Source organism: Cupressus sempervirens, chromosome 10, assembly GCF_028749045.1.
Source record: "Cupressus sempervirens isolate cs-2001-9-10 chromosome 10, ASM2874904v1, whole genome shotgun sequence".
NCBI lineage: Eukaryota > Viridiplantae > Streptophyta > Pinopsida > Cupressales > Cupressaceae > Cupressus > Cupressus sempervirens.
In genome coordinates, this window is record NC_143127.1 from 831,499,309 (window position 1) to 831,511,105 (window position 11,797).

Consider the following 11,797-nt stretch of genomic DNA (forward strand, 5'->3'; position numbering starts at 1 on the left):
TCTACAATAATAATATAAGTTTGACCAATGAATGTCCATATGCATCAAATCAGGAAATGCCTCCATGTAAGAATTTGTCAAAAAAATTGAGTACGTCTTTTCTGCTCTCGTATAAGGATGATTCAAATGGGAATAGAACATTGGTTATCATCCCCCTTTACAATGTTAGATTCCCACTCTTATATTATTGAATATACTTGGAGATAAAAGAAAAGAACAAGAGCATAAGGAGATAAATAACACTTTTAATGCATACAAGGATACATATAAGAGCTTGATTGCAAAATAAATTATAAAGAATATTAGTATTGAGATAGAATACTTATCTCACTATTCTAAATCACATATAACCTTAGTTTCTTTCTGGTTACATGGTCCTAGAGCTTGTATTGGTCTCATGTATGACGTGTACATGATCCTTCGTTTCAAACTTGTATTGTTTCCTAAAAAAATCCTTCAAGTTATCTGCATGGTCGATAGTCAATAAACAATCCCGATGTATGTCTCTAGCTTACTTGACCCTTATGGGTGATCAATTTTTCACAATTTGGTAATCGCCAAGTGCCCGTCCTTTTGTTCCCCACTCAGGGCACTGACATTAATGATACCTTGAATTGATGGACTTGACCTCCAAGAGAATCATTTCCATTAAATCACCTCTACAATGTTTTGACTTCAAGGAGGGAGATAATCATCAATGATGTCATGAAAATCACTATGCTTATAGTCATCACATATGCCTAGCACGACATGAAAATATTGTCCCTCATCTTCAGTAGGGACTTAACCTGATCAAATGGATTTGGATAACATGGAGATGATATATCAAGTTTTGCTGGGACAAAGTAACTAGTGTTGTGAAAACATGCTTCATTATTTCCAAAGATAAAAGACCTTCTTCAAGAGGTTCCTTCTAGGTCCATCTGATAGTGACATGATCTGATTGATTATCTTCTACCTCTCGTGCTCTTTGGGACAAGCCATGAGCCGCAAATCTTTTTGCTGATTTGCATTGAGATTATCCTTTGGATATCATAGCCCTTCACAAATCACACAGAACTCCATGGGAATGTAATTAGGTCTATCTGGTTGTTTGCTCAGGTCCAAACGAGGAAGCAGTTTGAACTTAATATCCACATTGTAACGCTTCCTGTAATATTCCACAAGGCTGCTTTGTTTCTGCTACCTATTTTCTTCAATGCTGAAGATGAGATCTTTAGTAGTTTCTTTAGTGAGTCTTCCCACGGTGTATTTTTGGTTTGTGAGCCTATGAGTGACAGTTACCTTCAAACCTCTCAGAGCACTTTCAGCTTTCTTTCACTCAGTTAGATTGAGAGCTGTGGTTGATTGGCAATCAATACCCCAGTTCTCCCACAAATAGTCAAGTATAGGCATAGATGCATGGAAAGCCACCACAGAAAAAATCCACATTGAGAGATAGCCCCTGTGCTATAGGCCTGAGACTCATCGAAAACCCTCTAGCTGCAACAATGCCAGTCTGAAGATATTCCTGGTGCTGCTTATCTTTTTCATAAAGGCTTCGTCCCATGATTATCCTACTATTACTGGGATGTTCCCTTACTACAAGATCCAATGCCTTCAACATTTCCTATTGCATGGTCACATGTTTGCGTAAACTTCTATTTAGAAACTTTGATAGTCAACGCCCATCTAGCTTGTTGGCTAGTGTTAAAGTCACCTTATATTCTTTAGGTTCCTTGACTTCCCCTTTAGACAGCTTCATGGTAAAATCTCCCTTTGGCAATTCAATCGCACTATACAGGTTCTTTTTGCCATCATATACGGGCTTTGCATTACGGAAAGCCACGCGATTCTCTGCAACCAATTTGTTCTTAATCTCTTCCACATCTGCCCTAAAAACAGTGGTTGCCAAGTCCTAAACCTTGGAAGTAGATGCACCACGGCCTCCTTTTTGCTTTCCTCCACATTTGGAAGCACCATTTTTTTTTCAGACAGTCGTGTTATGTTCACATTGTAATGGAAGATTTGGTGAAGATACATTATCCTTCTCTTAATCATCTCTGCGACTACCTTACTAATTGCATTTCCCATTCCTTCGACACAAGCATAAATAAATGTCTCTCAAATGTTAAATTCCTGCACTTCACAATATTGTCCTTCTAAACTTCACAAGCAGGTAGGGAACTTGCTCTGATATCATGTTAGTGAAATAGGATCTGTAATTTGTAATAGCACTTGTAGATATTTTATGTGTTTTCCAAGTTACTATTCCAATGAATATATATATGATATAAAGAGGCATGCCTCTTGAAGAGACATGTCTCTTTAGTATATTAACTTACATTAGTTATAATTATAACACAATTAATGTACTCTCAATATATATTATAATGAGATATATATATATATATATATATATATATATCACTCTTAATATAAGTAAATTATTCCATATATAATATTGTCATATATTATATATCTCATGTATATATTATATAATTTATCCGATAGAATTATAACATTAACAGATTGATATTGGCATATTGCACTTTGGTAGGCAATCAGAAGGCAATGGCAATAGAAACAGGATCCAGAGAGACAATGGCTTTATTATTTGATGAAATAACTTCTCTAGTATTTGGATGATAAGCCTTCATGCATTCTAATACAAGGTCTAGGCACTGTGCTAAAATAGGATGCCCTCTTGCTCGTGCTAAGCCACTTCAAAAATCTTTTCGGCTAAAGGAGTCTTCTCCTTGCTCTCAACAGATGACCAAAAATCTTGAAGAAAAACACTTCCTAAAATGGTAACACCAATGTCTGAAAGTGTACTTTTAAAAATGGGGGCATAATCTAGCCTCTGATATTTATACTTCATGGTTTGATTATCAATCTTTTTCTCAAATATGTCGAATGCCTTCAACCCGCACTAGACTCTTTATTTCCAGCCTCAAAGTGACAAGCCAACCATTCTATCAAAAAGATCTGCCAACATTACATTTGACTAAAGATTACCATGTTTTGTATTAAACATTCACAAGAATTTGGTCATGCTCAGCCTATCATTTACTCACGGATCTGGATAAGATTAATGATGCTCCAGCCGACATGTAGGTTGTTGATTGCGAAAGAAAATAAGGAGGCTGATTAGAATTTGGATGACTTAAGGATGCTCTCATCATCTCAAAGCCATAGTCTTGTCATGCTTTTCCCCCACTTATTCAAATAAAATTATTACTAAACTGGACTACCACTTTCCACAAATTGGGCTATGGTACCAATCTTATCATTTACTCCAGGCCTCTAAACTTTACCAAAGCTCTTACATTTATCATCAATTCCATTTTGATGTCTATGTAAATGCTCTATTTTCCTTCTCAGCAGAGTAGTAGAGGAAGTCCCATGATTCAAACTCTCAGCTCTTGTAGCAGAGGTCTCTACCTCTCATGACTATCACGGCTTATAAAATGTTTGAAGATTGAATCAAAGACAATCCTTACAAAGAATCCCCAAATGTTGAATAGCAACACAAACATAGAAACATCTCTATTAATGGTTGAGGTTCCTAGCTTGAGGCTACATAACGACCAGTAGGTTTATTCACCTTGGTGCAATTGGGTTGGCAACAAAGTGAATAGGGTGATGTATAACTATTTTGATAAACTACAAGTTTAGTTTAGTTTTGTTAAACTGTCTTTCCCCTACTAGCGTGAAGAGAATAATGCACACCTAGTGCATGCCACAACACTCTTAAGATCCACTGTGAATGTATTATCATTTGATCTCATAACCAAATAAATGGGACACCAATCAAATGAGAGGTAGAAGGCATTTACTTTCATTTGGGGTGATACACGATAATGGTTGTTATATGATCATACCCATATTTCTTACAGAGTTGGTAAGTTGGTATATATATCATTGTTTATCCATATATATATATATATATATATATATATATATATATATATATATATATATATATATATATATATATATATATATATATATATATATATATAATAGGTTTGTATATATATATCACTTGTTTAGCCGTGTCAATAGTTCAAATCCCTAGTGTGAGCCTAGGTGATATTAAACTAGCTACATGACCATACCAATGCTCATGTGGGAAATAAAATGCATCTAAACTCATATATATGCAGCAGCCTCATATGGCTTATACGTTGAAAACCACCTCCCACTGGGAATAATTTCCTCTAGACTATGTATATAGCTGTTACAAGTCATGGAAATGTGACAAATAAAAGAGTCTTTCTCTTTTGATAATGCCGTACCATATCATGTGCCAATGTGCATGGAAATTATTTTATTAACCAATGTCGTCAGAGAACTTGGTTGAGCAGCAAGGGACATTTGATGGTGTCAAAAATGGCTGCCTTTATTCTCATTATTTTCCCACTTGCTGCTCACTTATTTTATTTCCTCAGACATCCACCTTTCCAAAAGTTTTAGTAACTTTCATCTGATCATCATGCAGATCTTTTTAATTTCTGTGTCCTCTCTGTCCTTTTTTTTTAAAGAGTCATTCACATATCTAACTTCTCATGGAGTAATTTAAAATAGGTTAATAACCATCTCAAAGAGGTTAATAAATATGGAAGGAATATGTATTTTTGGAGAGGTTAATTAACCTCCTCTAAAGAATGTAATTTGAATCTTATCATTAACCTTTTTGAGAGGTTAATGGCGGGAGAGAGGATACATGTTTTTGGAGAGGTTAATTAACCTCCTCCAAAATAGTTAATTTGAAAGTTATCATTAACCTTTTTGAGAGGTTAATGGTTAATGATAAACTTGAAAACACGTAATTTGGGTATCTCCATTAACCTATGATAACTTGGGGCTTAGAAGCCAAATTTTGAAAATTTCAAGTGCTAGGCAGAGCTGGGAAAGAGCCGGAGGTATTGAAGTTTCAAAAACTTGACAAAAATTCAGAGATAAAATAAATATTTCAATGAACCAAATGAGGTGTATTTCACAAATAACCATAGGATCAATAAGATCAAAATTGAGACATTTTGATAACCAGGTAACAACTGGCTCTATCTGAGGATGAGGACTGACAAGGACAAAGCTTGAATCTAGAATAACTAGAATAGTGCCTTATCCATTGGGTTGTAAAATAGAGCCATCTGAGGGACCAATTTAGAAAAGATGAAATGAACACAAAAAATAGGACAACATGTATAAAAAAAGGTGTACTACACATTCAACTAGTGATAATGCTTTAAGTGTTTCCCATTATAAGGTAAGGGCAACTGGGTACCACTTAGGTATGACAAAATAAAAGAGTTCTTTCTGCATACCTCTTTAATCTGGAAAGGGCCTCTCCATAAGGAGTCAATTTTTCCATGTAAGCCCTTTGGTTCTCATTTTTTATCTCAAAACAAGACAAGATCACCTTCTTGGAACACCCTCTGCTTAGCCCTTTTATGAAATGACTTCTTTATGTTGGATTAATGTTCTTGAATTTTGTCTACAACCACATCTCTCTCTTCTTCAAACTTTGTCAAATGAAACATTCATTTTTCAAGAGCATCTTTGAATTCATGATTCTCAATGGCATCTTGTAACTTCAAGGCAGATAATTCCAGAGGAAGAGGAAGAGCTAGTTCATTTCCATACAAGATCTCAAAGGGATATAATCCTATTTCTCTCCTTTTAGTAGTACGATCTGCCCAAAGTGCATCATACAAGTGCTTATGCCAAAACCTCTAATTAACATCTACCAATTTCCTCACAATGGTCATAATATTTTTATTGCTCGATTTTGCCTGACCATTTCCTTGTGCAAAATAATCTAAGGAGTGAGAGAGAATAATTCCATATTGATAGCAGAAGGTTGATATCCCCTAGGAAGAGAAGTTGGTAGCATTATCGGTAATAATCTTCGTAGGAACCTTGAACCTAACCAAAATGTTTTGCTTGATGAAATTGCACACCACCTCTGAAGTTGTTTGTTTGACTGGGATGGCCTCTACCCAATTAGTAAAATAATCAATTGCCATTAAAACGTCAGTATCTCTAGCAGTGGATGAAGGATGGATAGGACCAATGAAGTCCAAACCTTATTGTTGAAATAGTTTTTCAATCACTACTGGTTTCAAGGGTAGTGCTGCTAATTGGACCCTTCCTTTGAAATATTGACAAGAGTCACACTTCTTGACCCATTCTTCTACATCTTTGAACATCCCAGGCTAGTAAAAATAGTTTCTTAGAATTTTGTAAGCTGTTACTAATGCTGAGTAATGACCTCCACATGCTTCATTATGAAACAATTGGAGTAACTCCTTTTTCTGTTCAAAATCTACACACCTCAGGAAGGTACCATCTATTCTCTTCTTGTACAAATCATCACCCAAGATAACATACTTCATGGATTTCAATTTGAAGGTCCTCTTCTCTTTGGGTGACAAATGGGCTAGGCATTCTCCATAAGTCAGAAAATAGGTGATATTGGAAAACCAATCATTGGTATTACTAGTGAATAAGACTAATGGAATTTCTTTCTTTATATCTTCTTCAGCTAACGAAGATCCTTCCGTAATAGCTTTACACAAACCTTTTCCTTTGACAAGCTTTGTAGGTTTGATATCAAGATCATATTCTTGTACTTTAGCTATCTAGGAGGCCCTTTTGTTCACACCGATCTCCTGCTAGGTTAGAATAGTCTTCACTCCTGAATCAGGAAGAAACACCTTGGAGTGAGAGTTCAGGATGTAAAACTTGAATTGTTTCACTGCTCTGACTAGGGAATATGCATTCTTCTTAATCAAAGAGTAATTCAATTCATGTTTCTTAAGAGGGATACTCATGAATGCTATTGGGGCCTCGGTATTATCTTTTTTGGGTTGGGTAAGTATAGCATATAAAATGTTCTCAGATATATAACAATACAAATGAAAATCTTTAGAAAAATTTGGATAAGAAAGGGTAGGGGCATTAGCAATTGTAGTCTTGATTTGTTCAAAAAAAGCCTTACCTTCCTTTGTCCATTTAAAATTTGTATTCCCTTTCATCATATCTACAATTGAAATTGTGATCTCAAAGAAGTATGGTACAAACCTCTTTATGAAGTTTATTTTCCCGAAGAAGGACCTGACCCCTATTTTACTCATGGAAAGTAATAACTATTGGATAGCTTTCACCCTTTCAGGGTCCACTTGAATACACTCCTTGGAAACTAAGTGTCCAAGTAGATTTCCTTCTATTACTCCAAATATAGTCTTCTTTAGATTCAATGAGATGCCATGGGTTTGACATTAATGTAGGATAGCTTCTAGATGATGTACATGGTCTCTTCTTTTTTTGAAAAACACTGTAAGATCATCAAGATACATGAAAATGATCTTGTTCTTAAGATTTGAAAATGAGTGATCAATTGCTTGCTAAAAGGTGGCTTTGGTTTTTATCAAACCAGAAGGCATACGATTATAGGAAAACATACCCCATGGAGTGGTAAAAGATGTTTTATGTTGATCTTCTAATGCCACACTGATCTGATTATAACCGAAGAAACCTTCTAACATCGACATGAGATCTGAACCAAATAGCAATTGTAAAATATGATCCATGATAGGGAGTCTATAATTATCATTAAGTGATGCCTGATTCAAATTGTGGAAGTCAAAACATATTCTTATCTCACCATTCTTCTTCCTGACAGGGATGATATTGACTACCCATGTTGAATGGTGTATAGGATAGACAATCCTCACTTTAATCATTTTATTGACTTCATTGAATATAGCATCAGCTACTTTGGGATTGAAAATCCTCTATTTTTGCTAGAAGGGAGTTGAACTAGGTTTTTGTGGAATCTGATGTTTAAATTGTCCATTCATGAATTCCTTTAAATCTTCATAACCCCATGCAAAAACATCTTGGTAAGCCTTTAGCAAATTCATGAATTCTTCTTTCTCTTCTGATGACAAATTCCTCCCTATTAGGACCATCTTGGGAATTTCTTTAGAACCAATGTTTACCTTCTCATAACCCAGAGAATTAGAAGATTTAGTATCTTCAACTTTTTCTTTCCTTTTATCTTCTTTATCAAAAAGACTTTCAAGGGTGACTAATCCTCTAGGAGCAACATTACTTTGTAGTTGAATAATTTCAAGATTATCCCCTAGTGTTCCATCACAATTTTTTGATCCTTCAAAATTAAAATCTAAAAGTGGAGGTCTCCCCTCAAGAAATGCAATGATTTGCGCATCATCATCAAAAACTTGCTAGTGTCAATCATTATTAGGCACACTATGTCTATGAATCATTTCTACTGTGTAAAGATCTCTGTTAAACTTAGGGTGTGGAATTAGTAGAGATACAAAGACTACAAGACAATCTACTTTAGAATTTTTTTCATGAGGTATAGCATATAAAGAAAAAGCATTGAAATGCTCAATCTCATCCAACACTCTATTTCTATATGCCTTCAGTTTTGCATTCTTTGTTTGATATTGCCTCCGAACTTGGTTGACAACTAATTCTGCATCTCCTAATACCTTGAGTTGTTTGATTCCCTTTTCATTTGCATACTCGAGACCAAGTAGAAGGGCTTCATATTCTATAGTATTATTGGTGGTTTCAAAAGCCAACTTATAAGCTTTCAGGAATCTCTCTCCTTTCGGTGATATCAACACTATCCCAGCACCCGAACGAGAAGAAGAAATACTTCCATTAAACTCCATTGACCATAATTCATTGGTTATATCAAGCATAAGAGGCTTAGTTACATCTTCTTCAGTGGATGTCATCATAGATGTCACATGTCTAGTATCAACATACAATATTTCTACCCTTGGATCATCCAATTTCAAGACTGTATATTTAGCTTTAGGTTCAGGATTGAGTTTAACCTTTTTATCTCCAATCGGGATAAGGGCATGAGACATGTCCATCTTGATTTCTCCACCAAGATCATTTACAAAAAATTCTGCCCAATAGCATCCCATAACTAGCTAGGATATCAACGACCAAGCTATTTAATTTTAAATTTTTCTCAGGATGCACCGCAAGTGCTACTTGAGCATCTTTTAATTGGCCAACTATCAGAACTTGTTTCACCTCCATAGAATATACCTTTCCTGATGGTTTTTTCAATGAGAGACCTAGGGCATGGGCCACCTTCAAAGGCATGACATTATCAGATGCACCTGAATCAATGATACAATTGCTTAACTTGTATCCAGCTATGTAGAGGGAAACATAGAAGGGATCAGGTTTATTTCACAAAGAAGCTACAAAAAATGATTCTTTCTTAGTCATAAGCCCTTGCAAATTATCTTCCTCTTTGGGAGAAACTCCTAACTCATGATTGATAGTGATCTTAGGTGAACCTTTGCCTTTACCAACACATTGAATTAACCTTTCTAACTAATGCGGGTTGGCTTTTAGGTAGTCCAATTGAGAAATTTGTACTTTGGTCTTCCTATAATGATCAATAAAATCAAAATTCTTCCATAGTGGGAGAAGTTTACCTTTATCTATCTCCTTGGCTTGTGAAGGCTCTTCCAGAGTATGCTTCTGAGATAGAATTTCCTTAGCAGTCTCATCAGAAGCTTTATCCTTTGCTTCTTTTACCCACTTCTCTTCAAATATCTGTTTCCAATTTGGTGTATCTGCATTGCCAGAATGATTGTTAATATCTTCATCTTTCTCATCATTAGATTCATACTCTAGAAAGTTTATGGAGGAGGTCCCAGTGGTAGGCTCTGTTACATCTTTAGGAGCTACATATTCTTCTATTTTCTCCATTGTCAAATGCATTTGCATGAATTTGGCCATCTCAGGAGAACTTGCACCATCATGATCTATTGTTAGGTGAAAATCACACATAGTAGCCTATTTACTAGATGATTCAAGATGTTCAATGGCTAATCTTGGTGTTGATTGGGGTAGCCATTTAAATTGTCTATTTTGTTGATATGGCATATAATTCCTTCTCGAAATATGTTGATAAAGAGGCAGAGGATTGTGGGGCAACTACTTCTTAATTTGTAACACATCATTAGCTAATTTTTGATATAAAGGATGAGTGGTAGTGACAAGAGCTTGTTGACCTTTCCCTTTTTGTATATCACGACTCCATTTTACTGAACTAAGCAAGTCATCTTCTACCTCAATAGCCAAAGTTTGTGCAGCCGTTAGATTAGGAGGTCACTCCCTTCGTATTTGAAAGCTTACATCAAAAGGTTGAGTACTGATGAAGAAAGTCATTTGATTTTCTTCAATTTGTCTTTTGTTGATAGGAATTTTATTTACCATCTAATTAAAATGAGCAATGAATTCTCGCATTGGTTCATGAATTTCATTCTTCATTTGAGTCAATTGGGAAAGGAGCAAATGTTCATCTTCGGCAGTTTTTAATCTCCTCTTAAAAGCTTGAATCAAGGTTACCAATGAAGTAACTGATCCAGCTGGTAGCTGACCAAACCATTTAGCTATGGCTTCTGTGAGTGTTTCAACAAAAAGATGAACATAAACATCTTCATGTTGAATTGCAAGAAATCTGCTTGCCTTAAAAAAAACACTGATGTGTTGATCAGTGGTAACTTTTCCATCACCAAAAAACTTAGGAAGAATTTTTCAAGAGCCAACGAGCATGTCATGTAATTGGTTCCCTAAAGCTAGAGGACCAATAGCAGCTCCCCATGGGACTGGTGGCTATGGTGCTTGATGTGCCATAGCTGGAAAAATGATGTTCAAAGGCTACAAATTTATAGCTAGAGGTGCAAGAGTACTTGGCAGAATCAAAGCTTGAAATGTCATAGGAGAAACAATAGCCTTAGGTGGTGAAGATGGCCTACTAATAGACTTAACCTTCTTGTTCTTCTTAAGATTAACTAACTTGAAATCTAACTTTCGAAGGGCTCCAAAATCTTCGTCTACCAAACCCTTTTGTCTGTCTACATAGGTGTATGGTTTGTCAGCCAACTTAGTGGTTATTATTTATTTTCCCTTGAATGTGACCAAGATTCTACCTATTTCTTCTTGGAATGACTACTATTCTTTCAATGACTACAATGTTTTGACCAATAGGACCCCTTCATAAGATTTCCTCCAATTCTTCTTCTTCTTCAAGAACTTCATTTACTTGATGATATTGATGTGCACTTCATCTGTAGCTCTAGGCTAGAGTGTTCAAGTCTAAAATGATATCCTCCTAAGTGTCTTGGAAGCCAAGGTTTGGTTGCTAAAAGGAAAAAATGTTCTAATGTGGTAGCACGATTGTGCTTCATTACAAGTGACTGTCAATCTTCTTGTTTAGTCTACATAGCAGAATCACCAAAAATCTATTGGTAAATAGATTTTTCACTGTAAAATTTGGCCAATGGAGTGTGTGTGGCAAACCATTCACAATAGTTGGTTAGGCCCTTGGTATGCGGCTTTTCTCTACATTTAGAGGGGCAACTCCCTCATATGATATGATTTTTAAAGGGTTTTTTGAATAAATAATCTAAAACTTAAAAGATTGAGAGAAAGTTGTTTAGGACAAATGCACCACATGACATCACAACTTTCTTGGGTAAACAAGAATGATAAAAAAGGTGATCAAGAACTATGCTTGAAAATAACTAGTATTACCATACAAATTGAAGATTCATAAACACCCGCACAATACTGTGAGAATGCTTACTAAAACTCTAACAATTTTGATTTTAGAACAAGATATCAAAAGCACATCTCATTTCATTTCCTTGCACCAAGAACATAATAGAGATTTTCAATTTCAGAGATAAAAACTGTACATACTTTCCAATATTTATCTCTTGATCAAAATTTCAGCATA